The following is a 22017-nucleotide window of genomic DNA, read 5'->3' as shown; positions in this document are numbered from 1 at the left end:
AAGTTTAAGTTTTCGCAAGAGCGCTACCTCCTGGCATTTGGGGCGGTGTCTGTGCCGCGCTCCGCGATCTGCTGGGTAATCTCAGCCTTTTCCTGATGTTCCGCAGCCTTTCCTCCAGGAATCCTGTGGCTGGCCGGTGGTTCCGTCCTGGGGTGTACCATATTTCCTGCCAAGAAATCAAAATCTTTGTGGGCTTTGTGGGCAGTGTGGGCTACAATGAGAACAGGGTTTGTCTGTACATCTGTCTGGCCTCAGAGAGGTAGACAAATTATTCTTCCTGCTGCTTAGTGCATAAAACCAGGCATCAAACAGCACGGAAGCATTTCTGAGAGGAGTGTCTGTTAACTGACTGTTTTAGCATTTTAGCTCAATTTATGCTTCTCCATGCTCTGTTGCTAAAAAAAAACAAAAAAAAAACAGACCTACAGGCTCACAGAGCATCACAGTCGTGACTTCCAGCCAAATTTTGCCAAATTTAAGACAATTTAAGGTCTCAAGTTCCCAATTTTTTATCAAAGACTTTTTAAGGATTTTTTTTTTTTATTAATTTAGACAGTGATTGCACATGTACAAACCCTAGTGTGATCTACATTGGAAATCTAGCACAAACAGAAGGGGGCCTAGTTTAGAGCCCTCGGCTGACTCCAGTTAACTAGGTGAAGTTTAAATTGAAAATCGAATTGTATTGTGACCGTAAAAAATAAAATTGAATCTGTTTGAGAATCATGACACCCCCAAATAAATATCTCAATGACCTTTAACAAAAAACACTGCCACTGCTTGATGAGTCTTTCAAACTGGGAAATGACTGAACCAAACCCAATGCCAGGGCCTTTTTGGTCTCTGTCGTAGGACTGTAAAACAGAAAAAACACATCACACAGGTAAAAAGTGAAAACTAGATTTACATGGATGGTTTGGATTGTAGGACATAAAGATGTATGAAATACTTACATTTAATATTAGCAATGCGAAGGGATTACTTTATAACCCAAAACTCTCGTGTTCAAAACTTTGAACCTGAGAGTTTTTGGTTATGATTCATATCAAGTAGTTCCTGTGAGTTGGCTGGAACAAATAAATTAAAAAAACATTACTCCACAAAACTAATTGTGGTTGTAATGTTGATTTATTTCTTTTATAAAACAGCTGTGTCCATCAACTGGGCACTATTTTCTGTATTTGCTGTGCAACTTTTATCAATGCGATGTACATGCAAAAGCTTGCATAAGGACAGGTTGTGCTGCGGTCACCCACAGGCAGGCAACAGTAGAGGCACATTGATAAGTTGCATAGCAAAAACATAAAAGTATGCCTATTGACAGCATTTTTAAGAAAAAATAAATCAACAATACAAATCCAGTGAGTTTTGTGGAGTAAATGTAAACCAGCCAAATCAAACCTTTGAACAAAGGACTCAGGTTATTAATTAATACCTTCGCATCAACTATATTGACAGTGAGAATTTCATACATCTTTCTTTATGTCCTGAAATTCAAACTACCCCTTTAAAATAATGCTGAAACATGTCATATCCCAAGAAAATAGCTGTAGCAGTTGGAAAAGTCGCCAAGGTGTTGGTTCTTCCTAGCCAATCTAGGTCAATGTCAGACCTCAAAAACTACATGTTATTATTTTATTTTGAGAATGTTGCCATATTTAACAGGAACCCTATTCAACATAAAACAATAAATTAAAAAAAATATATGTTTAAGTACTTCTCTCCAAACTTCTCAATGAGGTGCGACACCAGGATACGGACGAGGAGACATCTCTGGCTAGTCAAGTCAAGTCAAGTCAAGTCAACTTTATTTGTATAGCCCATTTTTACAAGCAGTTTGTCTCAAAGGGCTTAACATAACATCAGCAACATCCTCTGCCCTTCAACCCTCACATCGACTAAGGAAAAACTCCCAGAAAAACCTTTAACAGGAAAAAATGGAAGAAACCTCAGGGTGAGCAACAGAGGAGGGATCCCTCACCCAGGACGGGCAGACGTGCAATGGATGTTGTACAGGCAGGAAATCAATTAACAACATGAGAAATGACATTACTAAAAAGATAAGCAAAACAAAATCTCAACTGTTTAGTTTCACTTTTGCTACCACCTCAATATGATTTTAACATTTCACAAGTTATAAGAAAATTATAGTAATGAAAATTATAATGAACTGCTGTAACATTCATGTATTCTTTTTTTATGTGATGTTGAGAATCACTATCATATCAGTTCGATTTCGGCCCGTAGGGAGAACCACCCCGCCCATAGTCGGTACATAGAGGAATGACAGGCAGATGTCAACAATACACATTGGGTTGGTCATAGAGCCGGCTACAGTTCAACTTGAAGATCTGGATGGAGAGATACCTGCAGAAAGATACAGAGAGAGAGAGAGAGAAAGGGAGAGAGAGACACAAGACTACGAGGAGCACTGGACACACAGTTAGTGACATAAAATAATGAACTGCATGTTAATCTGACGAGGGGAGAGGATAGAAGAGGAGAAGGAGGAGGGGAAACTGCTTGGTGGATCATGTTTGTGTCCCCCGGCAGCGTAGGCCTATAGCAGCTTAGCTATGATAGAGATTTAAAGATTAACAGTTAGTCAGACCTATTCTACCTGTGGCTATTTATCATGAGGTGAGTGAAACTATGCCTACCAGCCCTACACACTTTATTTGGTGCTAACTATATGCTTTACTAAACAGAAAGGTTTTAAGTTTAGTCTTAAAAGTGGAGGTGGTGTCTGCCTGTCGAACCCAGATTGGCAACTGGTTCCACAGCAGGGGTGCCTGATAGCTAAAGGCTCGTCCTCCCGTTCTACTTTTATGAATTCTGGGAACTGTAAGTAAACCTGCACTCTGTGATCTGAGTGATCTATTGGGAGTATATGGGACTATTAGATCCTGCAGGTATGATGGGGCGAGTCCATTTAGGGCCTTATATGTAAGTAGGAGAATTTTAAAGTCTATTCTGAATTTTACCGGAAGCCAGTGAAGAGAAGCTAAGATGGGGGAGATATGATCCCTTTTACTGATTCCTGTTAAAAACTAGTTGTGATGACATCATCATCATCAAGGCTCTCAACAATTTGCTTGCCATCAGGTAAGCCTGTAAGAATCTGCCGAACATCCTGAGAAAATTGCAAGAAGAGACAACATTGAAGATTTTATTTATTTATTTATGGAAGGATGATATGAATTCAAATCAATATCACCAGTATTTCAAAATACTGCCTCCATTACAATTAATGAATGAATATTAGCTCATAGTGCATGTAGCTGCTCCCAACTTTTCTTCACTGGTGTGGATTAAGTGCAACGCTCCGACTGATGGTTCAGACATTTATTACAGCAATTTTCTGTTCACAAACGCCCAAGACCACCGTGAACACTGCAATAGAAATAACACGGTGGCAAACATACATCAATGAAACTGTCACGTCTCTACGAATTTCTTTGTTTAAACTTATTACACAAATATTAAAGCAAAAACATATTTTACACACATACAAATATTTAAATCAAATGTCCATACCGTGTGCCCCTCCAACCAGAAGGTTAGGAGTTGCTAAAAGTCCAATTTTCCTTATTTCAGTCCTTTTCGTTTTTACATGCACCGCTTGCACATGCACACGCCGACAGTCCAAAAAACGAAACTTAACTCACCGAACGTACGAGACCAAGTGATAACGCGATGACTGATGACGTGGTCAAGTGATGTTAAATTAACTATTTTCCACTATATTCCAAGTAAGCAGAAAACAATCAAATATGTTCACATCAAAATATTTCCACAAAATATGAAATAAATATTAAAGATAAAATAAATACACACAAAAAATGTTTATGTTTCACAGTTCGCTACACTGCCACCAAAATTACAAACGGTTTACTTTCACCATATTCAAAGAAATAAACTTGTAATTTTCCAATAACTTGAAACTCAATTTTACCCATACATTCTAATGAATAGATTGCTAAATTAGAAGCCTGATTATTCTCATTCTTATTTTAATGCTAAGCTATTTTGACCTATTTTCAACTAACATAACCAATTTCTGGACTGGGCGCTCAAGAAATGAGGGTTGTGTTAAGCGCTCACCTTTGGGTCCTAACTTACTTTGACCTACTTGTACTTTCACCTTTCGCACGAGACCATCATCATCTTCCTGTGCCTCAACAACCTTAGCTAGTGGCCACTCATTTCTAGGAGTGTTTTCATCCCTAACAATGACTACATCTCCAACCTGCACATTTCGTCTGGTTGTATGCCACTGCTGTCTAAGGCTGATGTTGGTTAAGTATTCTCTGCGCCACCTGCTCCAGAATAGTTCTGAAAGATACTGCACTCTGCGCCATCTTTTTCTTGCATACAGATCTTCTTGAACAAACTTCCCTGGAGGTGGAAGAGGTACCGTAGGTTTCAAGGTAAGCAAGTGGTTGGGTGTCAAGGGTTCCACACTTTTGGGATCAGAGAGGGTGTTAGTTGTCAGTGGGCGACTGTTCACTATGGACATAGCCTCGTAGAAGAAAGTTCTTAATGCGGAGTCATCCAGTCGACCTTTTGCCTGAGCAAGGACAGAGCTCAACACACTCCTGGTTGTGCGTATCTGACGCTCCCATATGCCTCCCATATGACTGGCTTCGGGAACATTCATAAGGAAGTCACATTCCTTTCTTGCGAGATAAGTCGCGATCCTTTCCTTGTCAAGTTCTAACAAGCACTTTCTCATCTCATTTTTCGCTCCTAAGAAATTCGTACCTTGGTCCGATCTGATTTGTTTGACTGTTCCTCTTATTGCAAGGAAACATCTTAATGCATTTAGAAATGCATCGGTTGTTAGGTCCTCGAGCATCTCGATATGCATGGCTCGTGAGCTTAAGCATGTTAATAACAGCCCATACCTTTTGAACTCCTTTCTCCCTTGTTTTGTGTAAAAAGGGCCAAAACAGTCGATGCCTGTGTATGTGAAAGGCGGAGACGGTTCTAGTCGATCAACAGGCAAGTCAGCCATGCGCTGTTCTTCAGTTCGACCCCGCACCCGTCTACATGTCACACAACTCTTGATGTGCCTGGCCACAACCTTACTGGCACCCATTATCCAGTAGCCACTAGCTCTGAGTTTGTTCAGTGTTTGGCCTCGGCCTTGGTGTTGCGTTTCTTTATGGCAATGGTCAAGTATTAATTGTGTTACGATGCCTTCTTTTGGGAGTATTACGGGATGTTTGAACTCCAGCGAAGCTGATGACCTTCTTAACCTGCCACCAACTCTGAGTACTCCGTCCTCAAGAATTGGGTCAAGCTCATACATGTTATGAGTTTTCCTGACCTTTTGTGATTGGCTCAGCAATTTGAGCTCTTCTTCAAATGCTTCCTTTTGTGCTACTTTGATCAGCGCGAGAGCTGCTTTCTTTCGCTCTTCTACAGTAACAAGCCCAGATATGTCCCTATGAGCCAGCCTCTGGATGCGAGCAATGACATTAAGGCATGTGACCCAGTCTGAAAATCTAGCCAACCTTTCCAGGAGGTCATCTTCCTTCACAACATCCGTTTTCAAGACTTTGACCTCTGGGTCACCTACGAGAAGCTCTGGGGATATTGGGTTAGTCACAATTTCCTGTTCCCACATGAACTTGGGACCTTTCAACCAATTTGATTCCAATAGATCTGCCACCTTGAGTCCTCTAGATGCATGATCTGCCGGGTTTTGACTTGTGTCGATGTAAAACCATCGATTGGGGCCAGTAGCGTCTCTAATTTTTTGGATTCGATTCGCTACGAAAACATGAAAACGACGCGCTTCGTTCTTGATGTAACCCAATACGACTTGCGAATCCGTCCAAAAGTACTCTTCATCTATCCTCAGGTCAAGCTCTTCTCTGAGAAGCTTGCTTACGGCTGCAGAGATTGTGGCAGCTGTGAGCTCCAGACGTGGGATACTCACAATCTTCATGGGTGCTACCCTAGCCTTGGCCATAACTAAAGAGCAATGTACTTGTTGTTCAGCAACGATCCTGATATACGAGCACTGCCCATAGCCAACATTACTGGCATCAGAAAAGTGATGCAGCTCAATCTTCTGGATCACGCCAATGTAGCTGGGTACAAAGCACCTTGGTATTTGGATATTTTGAAGATTGCAGAGGTCGTCGAGCCATGTCTCCCACTTTGGTCTTAGCTCTGGCGGTACAGGCTCATCCCAGCCGACACCTCGCTTGCACATTTCTTGCAGGATTCTTTTTCCAGTCAGGATGTAAGGGGCCAGAAATCCTAGCGGATCATATAAGGTAGCGACTGTGGATAAGATGCCTCGGCGAGTGGCTGTTCTTTCTTGTTGGACCACATTGAATGAAAAGACATCCCTTTCTATGTTCCACTTCACTCCAAGCACTCTCTGAGCTGGTAGTTCTGTGTAGTTCAAATCCACATCCTTGACTTCCACAGCACGCTCACTTTCTGGAATGGTCTCCAGGACAGCTCTGTTATTGCAAACAAACTTGTGCAGTCGCAGATGTCCCTTCTGACAGACTTCTCTTGCTTCATGAACAAGTTGCTTGGCTCTTTCAACTGTATCCAGACTGGCAAGTCCATCATCCACATAAAAGTTCCTTCGGATGAAGCTTGCTGCCATGGGGTACTCATGCTCATACTTGGTGGCGAGATATTTCATGCCGTAATTCGCACATCCTGGGGATGATGCCGCTCCAAATATGTGCACCCTCATGCGGTATTCCTTCGGCTCATTCATTGTGTTCCCATCCTCCCACCACAGGAACCTCATGAAATCCCGATCTTCTGGAGTAACATGAAAGCGATGGAACATTTTCTCCACATCGCAGTTGATCGCAATTGGATATTGTCGGAACCGACACAGTACTCCAGTCAAGGCGTTCGTTAAATCGGGTCCCGTGAGGAGGTGGTCATTCAATGAAGTGCCTTCGTATTTGGCAGAACAGTCAAAGACTACTCTTATCTTCTCTGGTTTTCGCGGGTGGTACACACCATGGTGTGGGATGTACCAGGCGTTCCCGACTTTAGGTGTTACATGGATTTCCTCTGCATCACCATCTTTGAAAACATTCACCATGAACTGTACATAGTCCGACTTGTATTTGGGATTTTTATCCATCTTCCCTTTCAGATGTTTCAGCCTAACAGTGGTTAAATGTTTGTTGTTAGGTAGCTGAGGTCGCTCTCTAAAGGGTAGAGGCATCTCCAAATGACCAATGTCATTCTGATGAATTCCCTCATTCAGTATTTGCAGGAACTGAATATCTTCTTGAGAGATTGTTCCATCTGTAGGATTTGTATCCTGAAAATCTTTCTCAAGTGCCTTAATTGCACATGCAGGCGTAATAGGTGGAATTTCTTTCACAGAGATGCGATAGCAGAATCCAGCATTTGTTATTGCACCAGTAGTAGGCGTTTTGGCACCAACCACACTCCACCCGAGTTGCGTTTTCACTGCATATGGCTCATGCTCAGCTCCGGACACAACTTCTTTTGGCTTTAGAGCTTTGACACAGTCGTAGCCTATTAGCAGTCCAGCAGGACAGCCTAGTAAGTCTGGCATCTCGTCAGCTATGCTAAGCAAGTGTGTCCAAGCTTTGGCTGTTTCCCGAGTTGGAATGCTGGTATTCTCCAACGGGATATCTTCTCGAGTGTATGCTGGTGGTAATTCAATGCATTCTTCGGAGTTGTATCCTCTGACCTTTAATCCACTAACTCTGTGACAATTCACTATTGACTTGCCAGTCATGGTTGACAACTTGAGTTTAACTGGTTCAGTGTGTGCTTCAAGTTTTTCACACACGTCTTCCGAAACGAATGTATTGCTACTTTGTGTGTCTTGCAACGCATACACCAAGATTTCTGGGCTATTCCTGACATCACTAGACAGCCACACTGGGACTATCATTGACGTGCGGTCAGAATTGGTCATAGTCACACTACACAAAGCAGTAGAGCAACTGTCTTGCTGTTGACTTGCTTCAAGCTTTTCTTCTTGAGCCGGTTCATCATGCAGCGGCGTTGGATGGTTTCTTCTACATACATTGCAAGTAGCCTTTTTCCGACACTCTTTTGCAACATGGCCAACTCTCAAGCAAGCGAAGCACATATTGTTTGTTTTGATGAACGCTTTCTTCTCATCAAGAGTCAGAGCAGCAAACCTTTCACATTTGTAAATGAAGTGGTTCTGCTGACAACATATGCATTTTATTTGCTTCTTAGTTTGAGCTGCAGGTGGTGTAATTGTCGAGCCTGCTGATTCACCTGAATCCTTAGCTGGGTGACCTTTCCCTTGAGCAACCTTTGTTGTTGTTACTAGGGTTCTAGCCTTTATTCGTTTCACTTCTGTGCCTGCTTTTTCCTCTGTCCCTTTCAAAGCGTGAAGTGAGGACACCGGGTTGCAAGCAATGCGTGCCTCCTTGGCCAAGAAGTTTGAAAAATCTGCAAAGCTTGGATATGGCTTGCCATCATCCAATTCCTTGGTGACAATTCGATTCCATCGAGCTGTTGCCCAGTCGGGAAGTTTCTGGAGCAATCTTTGGTTCTCCTCACAATCGTCCAGAACTTTCAGACCTGATATGTGAGGCATTGCATTTTTGCATGACACAAGGAAATCACTAAACTCTCTTAATTTTAGTGGCTCTTTTGGTCCTATCTTGGGCCAGCTACTAAGTTTACCTCTGAAGGCTCTTTGCACTATGAATGGGTGGCCATAGCGCTTGTTCAGTGCATCCCATGCTTGCGTGTATGCTTCTTCATCACTTCTGTAAAAAGTTCCTTCTAGCACAGACAATGCATCTCCGCTTATGTATTTTCTGAGATAAAACAGTCTATGTGCTGAGTTTGTACAGGGGGTCTCAATCAATGCTTTAAAACTGGTCCGCCATTCAGTGAATTTGAGCGGATCGCCAGTAAACACGGACGGCTCAGGTGCCGGAAGTCTTGTCATTATCAGAGACTCTTTGAAGGCTTGCACTAGTGAAGTTTCACTTAAATTTTGCTCCGATTGTTTTTCAGACTGAGGAGTGTTTGATGTGCCCTGGGGAATCTGAGCATATGAAGCTGTATTATGCGAAGTTCGGAACTTATTTAGAGGCAGATTTACTTCTTTCTTTTCTCCTTGTGGCTGACTTGGAGGCAGAGTTACTTCTTTCTTTTCTCCTATTTCAGCCTTTATTTTTGTTTCCTCCTCTGCATAAACATCATATTCAGCTTGCATAGCTTCCAGATCCCTTTGATTTTCCAGCATTTTCAATTTTTCTTGCTGTTCAAACACTTCCTTTCTTTGTGCAGCTATTTCACTCTCTCTGATTATTTCGGCACGTTTTGACGCTAAGCGTGCTGCTGCTTCTGCTTTCTTTACTGAAACTTGACTTCCTGCTACGCTATTCGCACCAGCTCTTGAGACAGTGGATCCATATATTGATCTCGCTTCTTCTCTCTGAAGTAGTTTAGAGAGTGATTCCTTCACTGCAGGGGCATCAAACTCTTTGCCTACTTCTGAGTAGCGCATTTTCAGCAGATCAATTAATTCTTTGGTTACTGAAGTACAGCTATCCATTCGCCGTCTTATGTCTTGACTTGGTGTTGTCAATGAACGTAAGCTTTCATACACCTGCTTTAAGTGTGACTCATATTCTTCTAAAGTAGCGATCATACTTTCAAGCTTCTCTTTGTCACATTCTTCTTTAAGTTTGCTCCTAGTGTACTGAACCTGACCTTTGAAGGTAACATAGGTTAACATGAATTTTCTCTCCTTTTTATCACTCTCATCTTTAACATAGGCTTTTCAGTTGGTTTTCGTTCTCTGTCTGATCGCCTTGATTGCTCAGGTTGAGTACTTACTTCTTCAGGTTGCAAAGTTGATTCCTGACTCTCTACACTTTGAGCTTGCAGACTACTATCAATTTCAGTCAGGCGTTTTGTTATTTCCTCTATTACTTCTGCATCTGTTTCAGTTTCTAACCAGGTTTGTAATTCTATTTTTTCTTCTTCAAGAGCATGAATTACTCCCTCAAGTACAAGAGTGTTTTCTTTGCTTGCAGCCATTTTATGAATGTAAAATTACCCATTAACAAAGGCCTGAAATATTCACACAAATATGCTCACTACAGCCTTTCACAATTATTTAAATATGTACAAGTTATAATGTTCGTTTCTTATTCACTGTGAACCCTGAAAGCCAAGGGCTTGCTTAGTCCACTCACGACCACGGCACGCTGTTGCTCTCTTGTAGCGACTCGATGTTTTCATGCTGCCGACGAGCTGTCATCTTCAGGCTGCGACGGTCTTCCCTTCCTCTCTCTCTCGTCCATCTCGGAGATCCTCGAAGTTCACAGCTTGCATTCAGCGCGTGTTGTCCCTCGATGTTCTCAGGCCTCAGGCTGAGCTGCACACGCGTGGTGTACGTGTTCACTGTAGCTGCTCCCAACTTTTCTTCACTGGTGTGGATTAAGTGCAACGCTCCGACTGATGGTTCAGACATTTATTACAGCAATTTTCTGTTCACAAACGCCCAAGACCACCGTGAACACTGCAATAGAAATAACACGGTGGCAAACATACATCAATGAAACTGTCACGTCTCTACGAATTTCTTTGTTTAAACTTATTACACAAATATTAAAGCAAAAACATATTTTACACACATACAAATATTTAAATCAAATGTCCATACCGTGTGCCCCTCCAACCAGAAGGTTAGGAGTTGCTAAAAGTCCAATTTTCCTTATTTCAGTCCTTTTCGTTTTTACATGCACCGCTTGCACATGCACACGCCGACAGTCCAAAAAACGAAACTTAACTCACCGAACGTACGAGACCAAGTGATAACGCGATGACTGATGACGTGGTCAAGTGATGTTAAATTAACTATTTTCCACTATATTCCAAGTAAGCAGAAAACAATCAAATATGTTCACATCAAAATATGAAATAAATATTAAAGATAAAATAAATACACACAAAAAATGTTTATGTTTCACAGTTCGCTACAGTGCACCACAATGTGTTGTGAGCTTGTAGAGAGTTTTCACTCATACATAGGGCTTAAGAAATTAGAAATTAGCTGATCTAAAAGCTCAAAGAATTGAAATGCAATGCATTGTGAATTAACATCAGCTATTTTCAGTGAAGATATGGACTCCTGCAAAACAAGCAGGGGACTTAAAAGGCTAATCAAATAAATTTATTTGATAAGAAAATTACTATTTCTTATCCAGGTGGACTTGCTGATTAAAGAAAAAAAAACTTGATCAATCAACATACACAAGATAAATTCAGTTTAGTTTCTAGATTTTGGTTTGATTAATTACCCAGCCTAGTGTTGATTAAATAAAGTGACACCCAAGTCTTAAATGTGGAACTTACAAACTGTGGAATGATGTGTATCGTCTGTATCAGCTGATTCACTGGTACCACAGCTGCTGCTTGTTCCTCCATGGGGGTTGGAGGCGTGGAAGTTGATGTGGCATCAGAGCTTGTAGCTGGGATAGCAGGTACAACAGTAGGTTCAACCTACACAGAAAATCCAGGTTAATATCATAAATAGTAGCGGCCACCTGGAATAGTTGGCTGTGCATCAGTATGTAAACTCCTGGATGGATAGTGAACAAGGTGACAGATGGGGTGGAGGTCAATATATGAATCTGTGCATGTTTTTGCCATACTAGACTAGTGGACTCAGAGGACTGCATACAGTATGCATGGTGTGACAGATGTGTACTGGCTGGTATTCTCACTGCCAAAGGATTTATAGTGTAGCTAACACGGGGCAGTATAAGAGGATAAATAACAACTCCGCCAAGCTGAGCTGCCCCTATTGGTGTTGCGGTTAGGAAGCCGGCTTGGGGACCCCGGTTTGAGACCAGTAGGGTGCACTCTCTGCCGTTCGTTACAATACATTTGTAAACCTATGTGGACAGTGGTGCAGCACACTTTTAGAGGGTGCACATGGTTTCAGACACAAAACCGCTCAGAAATTCTTAACCCAAGTGTCCTGTTTTTAGGTGTAAAAGGTGACAAGTTTGCTTTCTTGGACCATGCAGGTGTCTTTAAAAAATGTGACTTCTAAAACATAACAGTGGCAGTGACGAAGACTGTATATAGAGCATATAGACATTATGTGATTAAACCAAAAATACTTACAGTACAACTTATCACATCCCAGTAGTCATTTAATTAACATCCCAGTAGTCCCATAACATCATCTCATCCCAGAAGTCCAGTAGTTCTTGCCATCCCGGTAGTCAAATACTGATCATCCTCAAGCAATGGCAACGCAGCATGTATGGCTAATAACTAAACTAATATGAGGGACAATGTTAAGCAAGGCCTTTTCAACATATAAAAACCTGTCAAAATACTATTTGCAAGTGTCATACATACATACATATACACACACAAACACACCTGGTGGCAGTCAGCTGATTATCTAAAAAAGTCTACAGCGCAGGGAAATGTATAAACAGTCATCATCCTCTCTGTATGACTTGGCTGCATGGAGGGGATGGTGATCAAGCAGCTCTCTCACATCTACAGCTGCCAAAACTTGAGTGGGAATCACACTGTATGCAAATAAATGCCTGTCAAACCACTGTGTTTCCCACTCCTTTACAACAAGTTTATTGTTGGTGTATGTGACGTTTGCTCCAGTAGTAAAACTGATTGTATGAGACCAAACTGAGGCTCTCCATATGGATCATAGGACAGGAATACAGTCATGCCTGCTCTATATTCAGTTCCCTTAAATGTAACCCAGGCTGGCACATACAGCTCACTAAAAAGAGGAATACCTTCTAGACCACTTTGGATCTCTTTAAATCCCTCAATGTTGGCCAGAAATGTACTGTGCCCTGGACCAACTTCTGTATTGTGTTTTCCACACATGAAATGGTAGCACTGCATCATCTGATGGCGAAATGCCATGGTTTTACAAATGTTTCTGAAGTTGCAAGTTACATGGCTAACCTGTTTGAAAAATGCATGTCGAGCTTCAAATCTCATTGCCCAGAACTGCCTCAACGGTCCGAGTTTTTGAATGACTCCTGGGTAATGGAGCATGAAGTGATGCTTTGGCCGTAAATGTAGGTGAGGATAGAGTTCCAGGAAGAGAGAGTGATGCTCTTCAATGATTTTGCTTAAGTACAGTGTTGCTGCTACAGTAAGCGAAGGAGAAAAGATGAACTCCATGCACAAGAGTAGGAGGAGTAGGAGTTCCCAATGCTTGTTATCCATAGGTATAAGGTCACCAATCATTGTCGGCAGCAACCTCAGTAGGCACCACATTTGAGATGCTGACTGCCGCATGGAGCCCTCAGGGTTTCTGAGAACACTCTTGCTTATGACAGAAGGTTTGTTACTCTTATCACAAAATCCATAGTCAAAGCTTGTTATTCTGTAATTGAGCTTTTCTAATGTGAGATGCTTTTGCTCGATTAGCGAATTCAACACAAGTTTGACTTCATAGGGCCCCACCCCTTCCAGTACATCATGCATGATGTCAACTGCCACATTGTCTGATACATGATAAAAAGACAAGTTGTTGAAGACACTGCCTCTTTTCAGGCCTGTCTGGGAGGAGTCAGCTGTACGCAAATCTGCCTCATAACTATTGCGATCACGCAATAGTGCAGGATCTTCCAGTGTCAGAGACCGCACCACCCCTTTGTCTGCTTTGCAGAACCGACACACATAATTTCCACTGAAGCTTTCAATATAGCCAAGAACGCTATGCAAGCCCAAATTATCTCCAACTACCTGGACCACTGTGAACTTGACAACACCTTGATAGTTGGGGATATTAACAAGGATGCCATCGCTCTCTAGACACCTGATCTCTTCCACAATAGGGTGCAGGATTGCATCAAGGACATAGGTCGCTGCGTCATCGGATTTGTACACTGCCAAAAGGAAATGTGACTGCAAACTTGACAGCAGGTCTGGTGGCAAGCTCATCAAGATGAAATAAATAAGTCCTAACTTGTGAATCCCAGTCTTAGAACCAAGCGGATTTACTATCTCACAATCATCTTGGTAAATCACAAGTGGGATTGAAACCTCGTTCTGGAACAATGGATGTGTTTTGCAAAACTCCCCATCAAAAACATCCTGAATTGCATCACCCTCTCCGCGCTGCCATTCCAGCATGGCCTGTAAAATCCCGGGAATTTCAAGAATCTTGGTCAAAAGGCTCTTCAACGGAATACGGTGATATGAATCAGGAATTCCAACTTGCCGGACAATGCCAGTGGCAGAGGCTCTTGGCTGAACATAAGAAACCCCTGACAAAAGCTCCTCAACTGGCTGAATGAAGTGACCAGATTTGGCAAAATACTGCATCTGCTTATAATCTGTCTCCATTCCTTTGAAAGGCTCAGCTGCTTCTGAGAACTCCACCCCAAGCTCTTCTACCTCTTGGCTTTGATCACGACCAAACTGACGAAATAAAGACATAGTCTTTGACTGCAGTCTGCTGACAATATCGGTAATTAAACTGGAGGTATGCTGGACCACAAAGTTTAAGTTTGAGTAGGTCATAGAATATTTGGATCTAAGGTGGGCTAAAAAGAGGGCCACCCGATTGGTAATGCCCTCTGGCTCTAGTTCATCCCAATCCTCAACTTCCTCATCTCCCTGTGCTGGCTCCATTTCAGCATTCAACATTTCAACATTCAGTACATCAACAGGTGGGGCTGGACCTTCCAAGGGGTCATCAAGAGTATTTTCAACTTCATGCTCCTTTTCCAAGTGTCTTTTAAAAGACCACATGTAAGAGAATGTCCTACCGCAACCACTTTCACTACACTGGAAATGTGTTGATGCTGAGTTTATACAGTGTACTGCACGTAAATGCATAAAAAGACTCTTGACACCCCCTGAAATTTGCCTTTTACACTTAAAGCAAGTATACGCCGTCTTGCAAAAGAAACAATTAAACAGTAAATAGAAATAATAATAGTGTGTGGAAAACTGAAGAATTGAGCCTCTCACGTCCCCATTGATCTTAACTACGTACAAGTCCTCTAAATTGTTTGAGGAACTTGAGCATAGGGCCAGCTCTTGGGATCAACTGGTTGATGGTAGCCTCATCTAAAAGACGAAAACTCTCCTCATCAATCTCCTCCTCTGAAAGATAAAAATAGAAAACACAAAGACATCTTTGTTTTTACAACATAGGAGAAGAAAACAAAAATGTATGGCTAATTACACGGAAGCTATAGGAAGCTATAGTAATAAACATGCATATTCCATCATGTATTATTACAAAATAGAATGAAGCACTGAAAGCCTACAAAAGACATGTGCCCTATTCATTTATTAGAGTCACTTTGACACATTACATGGAAGCTATTGAAAAATAGAGGAAATTATATTAGTATACAAAAAAAAGAATGTAGTCAACTCCATGACTATCCAAATTATCACTATGAGTAGCAATGCAGAATTGATATGCTGTGGGTGGGGAAAAAATATATATTTCTTACCTTTAAATCTTTCTATAAAGTCTGTCAGCTGCCACTCTGTCAAAGTGTCAATGACAAAGCTGTCCATTAGTCTGAAACAAACACAAAAAGAGCTTAAGCAAAAATAAAATTGCTACTGTATTAACTATTCAGGTATCACCATACCAAAAGTGATGCAGACAAGCAGTACAATGTAATCCAATGTGAAGATAACAAGCTTGTTAGTGGGTGAACAGTGAACAGAGTCATTTTATTTAGCATCACAAACCAATTCCTCTCTCTCCCTATACAATTTAAGTGACAAATTGCATACATGTAAATTGGATTAACTTTATATTAGGAAACCATATGCCCAGGTTGAATTTGCCTGTTGGCACATGGCATCACGTCACTGCGTTGTGATTTTTTACACAGGAAAGCACTATCATAAACTCTAAAAATGCAGATGGTTTGCGTTGTTTATGGTTGCTCAAAATCAATCAAACTAAGAAACCACAAAGAGCTTTAATCAAGTACTGAAAGTTGTTGTTTGTAAGGGGGAAAAAAGCAAGAAATTGATCGAAAAACACCGGCAAAATGGCTTGTGAACCTTCGTCTGCAGTCGGGAGGAGTGGAGTAAGATAATGCTTGTGTGTCCAGTGACCACTTTGTCAAAGGTAACCTAACTTATGTGGCTATGTTTATGTCATTTTGACGGACAGGGTCGTAAAAATTCCGTCATAATCTGTTATACCTGCTATTTTAATTCTATTTTTTTAATGATAAGACACATTTAATTTCCATTCATTCATTTTCATTTTTTAACAATTAATATACAGAATAAGCTTATAGATTCGCATAAGGCATGGAGAGAAAAGACTGTGCAGTCATTTTTCTTCTCAAATTTAGCATATCACATGACATGGTTAAGCTACTTTGAGTTAAAAAAAAAAAAAAAAAAAAAAGGTTATATGGAGTGCAGGAACAATACTTTCCACTCATATCTTAGGATTTTGATCTCTTTCCCAGGCGAGAATAATGGAGGCTGCAGTGAAAATTATAAATGAAACTTTTGACAGCAGCCGCCCTACACTAAAGTGATATAACAGCCTACATATTTTGCCTACAAGACGTGTTTTATTGCTGCTGTTCATCGTTTGTGATGTGAAAACGTCAGAGAAATAAAACGTTTGCGTCCTGGTAGTTCAGTTTTCTTCCATCTCCTCCCTTTCGCTTTTCACTTCTTTCCCTCCATCTGGCCCTAGCGCGTCATCAGAATCACGCCCGAAACACATTACGGTGCTAATACAAGGACGCGAATTCAGCACGCTAGCGACTCGCTTGCCCGCTTTGGGCAGGCGGGGAATAGGCGTGTCGAGAAACGTTACCATCGAAATCAAGTTTTGTTTGTCCAGTTTAATAGTTATCGAAAAGGGCTGAATGAATCCTCGTGTATTTCCTCCCGACGTTTACATGTTCTCATTCACGGTTTTATGCACACACATGGCTCTGCTGTCAAATGTTTACCTACCAGTACAATGTTGTAACTTGACACCACGAGGTAACCGTCATTTGAAAGCTCTCCCATTGGCTACCACTTCGCGAACAACGCGTCTGATTAGCCTGTTGAAAGTTCTTCTCTGGCCTGTTTTACATGCAAGCGAACTACGCGGGGGAGGCGAGGCGTTCCATTGCTTTCAGTTGGGAAGCGACCAGGAAGAGGTAGCCAATGACGTAGACAAGCGAGGCTAGCGCGCGGCGGGCGGGAAAGTAGAGCTCGGCTCAAAGATATGCTAATCAGACGCAGGCAAGCGAGTCGCTAGCGTGCTGAATTCGCGTCCTTATTATAGTATTATTATAGTAATAATAATAATCAGCTCCAAGCCGTATTATTATAGTATTATTTAGTATTAGCACCGTTACAGGCGTCTCAGAAGCGTGGCGTGAGTGTCGCTGAACTGCTGTGGCTCACAAGCGTGTGTCGGACACACAACCCGTTAACATGGACGCCGAAATGAAAAGCAAGACGTGACGCTCACGCCACGCTTCTTAGACGCCTGTAATGTGTTTCGGGCGTCAGTGACTGCAAACAACCTGATAGCTAGCAAACTAACTAGCTGGCATATTAGCCTGCTAGCTAACGTTAGCGAACCAGCTGGCTAGCTGGCGAACTCAAAATAAACATGACCATACGCCCATGGACATTATGAACTAGTTTCATTAATTCATTCGGTAAATGGCCGAAACCAAACAGAAAAGGTAACTTATATCCGTGTGTGCTTCCATGATAACGGCTAAATGGCTAGCTACGTAAAGTATCTTTGCTACGTTGTTAGCCAAACCAACCAACTAGCCTGGACAATATAAAGATAACGTACTACTTTAATTAGTAACGCAACACAGACAATGTGAATTAGATATGTAGTGTGCACAAACCTTTTATTATGGATTTGCCTCGCCAGTAGGATGATCAGTCAGGTTCTCTGGTGCTAATATGCGTGGCCGTGACCGCTCGGTGATGTAGCCCGGCGCGATGTGTGGATTCCGATTCGTGGTGGAGCGCGTTTGTCCACGTGATGACGTCGGAGGCGCAAACAACCCAGGTGCACAGTCAAACTGATGTACAACCCCTGGCAAAAAATATGGAATCACCAGTCTTTGATGAGCACTCAGTCAAACATTTTATTCTGTAGATCAAACTCACATCAAAAATATGAAGCAATAATGAGATCATTCAAAAGTGCAGCTCCTTGCCATTCAGAAACACTAAAAGAAATGAACAAAAATCACTGTGGTAGTCAGTAAATGTTACTTTTATAGAGCAAGTGCTTGGAAAGAAATATGGAATCACTCAATTCTGAGGAAAAAAATATGGAATCACTCAATAAAAATACAAAAAGAAAAAGCTTAACACCTAACTAGTATTTCGTTGCACCACCTCTGGCTTGTATTACAGCTTTAAGTCTCTGAGGCATGGATTTGATGAGTGACAAACAGTACTCTTCATCAATCTGGTTCCAACTCTCCTTGATTGCTGTTGCCAGTTCAGCTTTGCAGGTTGGAGCCTTGTTGTTGACAATTTTTTTCAATTTCCACCACAGATTTTCAATTGGGTTGAGATCAGGGCTATTAGAGGGCCATGTTATTGTCTGGATGTGTCTTTCTGCAAGGAATGCCTTCACAGTTTTCGCTCTATGGCACGATGCATTGTCATCTTGGAATATGATTTCACCATCCCCATACATCTTTTCAATGGAAGGGATAAGAAAGCTGTCCAAAATGTCAATGTATACCTGTGCATTTATTGAAGATTTAACTACAGCCATCTCTCCAGCACCTTTACCTGACATGCAGCCCCAGATCATCAAGGACTGTGGAAACTTGGAGGTCTTCTTTAGGCAGTCCTCTTTGTAAATCTCACTGGAACGGCACCAAACAAAAGTTCCAGCATCATCACCTTGTCCAATGCAGATTCTTGATTCATCACTGAAGATAACCTTCATCCAGTCATCTACAGTCCATGCTTGCCTCTCCTTAGCCCATTGCAGTCTTGTTCTTTTCTGTTTAGGCGTCAATGATGGTTTTCTTTTAGCTTTTCTGTATGAAAATCCCATTTCCTTAAGACGATTTCGCACGGTTCGCTCACATACATTGACATTGATACAGCTTCCTCCCACTTCTTCTTCATTTGTCTTGAGGTGCGTTTTCGGTCTTCAAGACATAAGGCCTTTAGGTTTTTGTCTTGACGCTTGGATGTCTTCCTTGGTCTACCAGAGCGCTTGGCTTTAAGAACCTTCCCATGCTGTTTGTACTTGGTCCATATCTTCGAAATAGCTGACTGTGAACAGCCCACATCTTTGGCTACCATGCGAGAAGAAACCCCTTCTTCAAGAAGCGTGATGATCCTCTCTCTGGTTTCAAGAGACATCTCTTTTGTTGGAGCCATGATCCTTGCCACTCCACTTGCTCCTGCAGCCCTCCAAATTGTGATAATTGCAGTGTTTTTAACTCTAGACTATCGAGCAGAACTAATCTGAGGCAGGTGCCCAATTAAAAGACTGTAATTGACTGATTGAGCCCTTACTCTCTACCTCAACATTAAGTGATTCCAAATTTATTTCCTCAGAATTGAGTGATTCCATATTTCTTTCCAAGCACTTGCTCTATAAAAGTAACATTTACTGACTACCACAGTGATTTTTGTTCATTTCTTTTAGTGTTTCTGAATGGCAAGGAGCTGCACTTTTGAATGATCTCATTATTGCTTCATATTTTTGATGTGAGTTTGATCTACAGAATAAAATGTTTGACTGAGTGCTCATCAAAGACTGGTGATTCCATATTTTTTGCCAGGGGTTGTATGTTTGGTTGATGGATTTTGACCCAGCGCATGAGGTGAACAAAAATAACCCAAAGTAACCCAAATCTCATATAAATAACCCATAATGGGTTAAACATTTCATAACCCAGCGGTTGAGTAGATTAAAAGCGTGTGCATACGTCCATCAAGTGAGACGATGCAAGAAGGAGAGGCGCATGGTAAGGTCGCAGTGAATCACAGTGTTCATTCCTTTTCTGACCATTCATGTTGTATGATTCATGAAAGGACAAGTTAATACATTGTTTAGGGCTGTATTTTGCATTGGGTTGTGTAATGTAGAGCAACCTCATCGATTTAGTAATGTGGCAGCTTCGAATATTCTAGAAGATGAACCAGGCTCTACTACCATTTTATAGTAGCCCTGACTTAACCTTAAGTTAGTTGACTTAATTCATAAAGCAGGCGGAGTAGGCAAACCTTTTCTAAATCGCCATAACACGATAATCTGCACGCATGACAGTTGAATGAACCCGATTCCAAATTGTTCTGTTCCATTACGCACGCCCTTGTCTTTGTCACGAACATAGGATCACGTGAAACTGCGACACCAGCTTATCAACAGAGCTAGTTGGAACTTGGCTATGACAAGGCTAAAAAGTGGTTCTGAAAAATCACTAAGATACAATGCCCTGCTACTATACAGTCTATAGCTATCACCAGCTATTAGTAATACCCTGATTCATCTTGCACTGACAACAGGTTTAGCTCTTCTCATTCTTCTTCCAAGTGCATGGATATGAACATCCATAAAATATTCACCAGTAGCCCACATACAACTATTTTGCAAACAGTCAAAAAGCCCTATCCTGTCATCGTTATTTAAATAGCATAATACATATTACTAAATTTCTAAAAAAAAAAAAAAAAAAAAAAAAAAAGTCTAGCCCAAGATGTCTAGCTAATAAAGGAGAATTTCAAGTTAGTTTATAGTGTGTCTAGGTTTCTTATGCATTATATGTTGACCTATAAAACACATTGAATTCTGCAGTGGAAAGATGCCTCGTAAAGAGAGGAATAAAAAGCAGAGGGAGAAGGAGTTGCGGGAGGCAGCAAAAGGCAGTGGATCTTTGACCAGCTGGGTTACAAAGACAACCACAGGTTAGAAAACTCTTCACTTCAGAATGAACAAGAACCATCTGACATGTCTTGTTTCTAAAATCATATTATTGCATCAACAGATTATTGCAATATTATATTTATATTATTGCAACAGATGCAGTATAACATGTTAGCAGTACGCATTTATTAAAGTCAGATGCACCTTGTCAGTTCTGAACTAATAATGTACCAGTTTCTTAAGTAGCAGTGATTGATGAATGGGCTACTAAATAGTAAATAACAACATTCTTGTTTTCAGGGGTGGAAAGGGCAGATGGAAAGGTTGAGGCAGAAGCAGGAGTTACTGAAGGAGGCACAGGAAGTGTGCAGGATATGGAGGAGGTGGAGAGTGCAGAAAGTGAGGAAGAGAGTGCAGAAAGTGTGTATGTAGAAAATCCAAAAACAGAAAAGGAAGAGGGAAGTTGTGAAGCACAGCGAGGAGAAGCTGTATGCGAGGCGTCATTCCAAAATATACTCCACTTACAGCACCCAACTGACCCTGCCCATGTCCTAAAATTCAATCTAAAGTATGATGAAGCTTTTATCAATTGAACACAGTGTTGTCATAGACATTTACAAGAACATGGCAAGCCGAAAACTGCTGCTTTGAGGACCAATATTCAGCATCAAAAGAAGTTGTTATTGAAATTCAGTTTTAAATAAAGTTCAATTGCTTGAAATGTTTTGTGCCCTTTTTTATAAACTGAGCCCCTGCCCCACCAGAGGTCTCTGCACGTCCCTGGTGCAAGGTACTTACTAAGGTTATTAAGCTTACTCTGATGTTCCATGGGAGACCATTTAAAATTGATGGATATCCAAAGATATTAGAACTTAAGACGATATGAGAAATCCACATGACAAAAAAACTGAGAACGTTTGCTCAACTTTACATACATTTCTTTATACTGCATACTACATTTCTGTATATAATGAGAGTATTTGACTAATCTTTTTTGACACTACAACCATGATAAAGGCACTTTCTATAATATGATAATGGTTTGTGCTAAAGTACATCCCTTTTGGGAAAATGTTACAAAAATCCTGGGAAAAGTCATTGGCTCTGCTGTTCATTGTGGTCCA

At 41.3% G+C, this 22017-nt stretch overlaps 2 long non-coding RNA genes across 3 annotated transcripts; both read right to left on the bottom strand.

The window, feature by feature from the left end:
* Positions 1–35: 35 nt before the first annotated feature.
* Positions 36–12882, bottom strand: LOC124073632. Of its 2 annotated transcripts, XR_006845702.1 has the most exons (4): positions 12160–12882; positions 11383–11529; positions 770–854; positions 36–166 (listed from the first exon to the last, which is right to left on the bottom strand). It is a non-coding gene; the product is annotated as an uncharacterized LOC124073632 (long non-coding RNA). The 2 variants fall into 2 exon arrangements; XR_006845703.1 differs by lacking the exons at positions 11383–11529; positions 12160–12882 and adding an exon at positions 1718–1778.
* A 2182-nt stretch (positions 12883–15064) lies between these two features.
* On the bottom strand, positions 15065–18067 carry LOC124073934. Its single transcript, XR_006845745.1, has 3 exons — positions 17892–18067; positions 15498–15568; positions 15065–15138 (listed from the first exon to the last, which is right to left on the bottom strand). It is a non-coding gene; the product is annotated as an uncharacterized LOC124073934 (long non-coding RNA).
* Positions 18068–22017: the final 3950 nt, after the last annotated feature.

The sequence above is a fragment of the Scatophagus argus genome, chromosome 16 (assembly GCF_020382885.2).
Source record: "Scatophagus argus isolate fScaArg1 chromosome 16, fScaArg1.pri, whole genome shotgun sequence".
NCBI classification, from domain to species: domain Eukaryota; kingdom Metazoa; phylum Chordata; class Actinopteri; family Scatophagidae; genus Scatophagus; species Scatophagus argus.
This window is presented reverse-complemented; position numbering and strand designations above follow the sequence as displayed.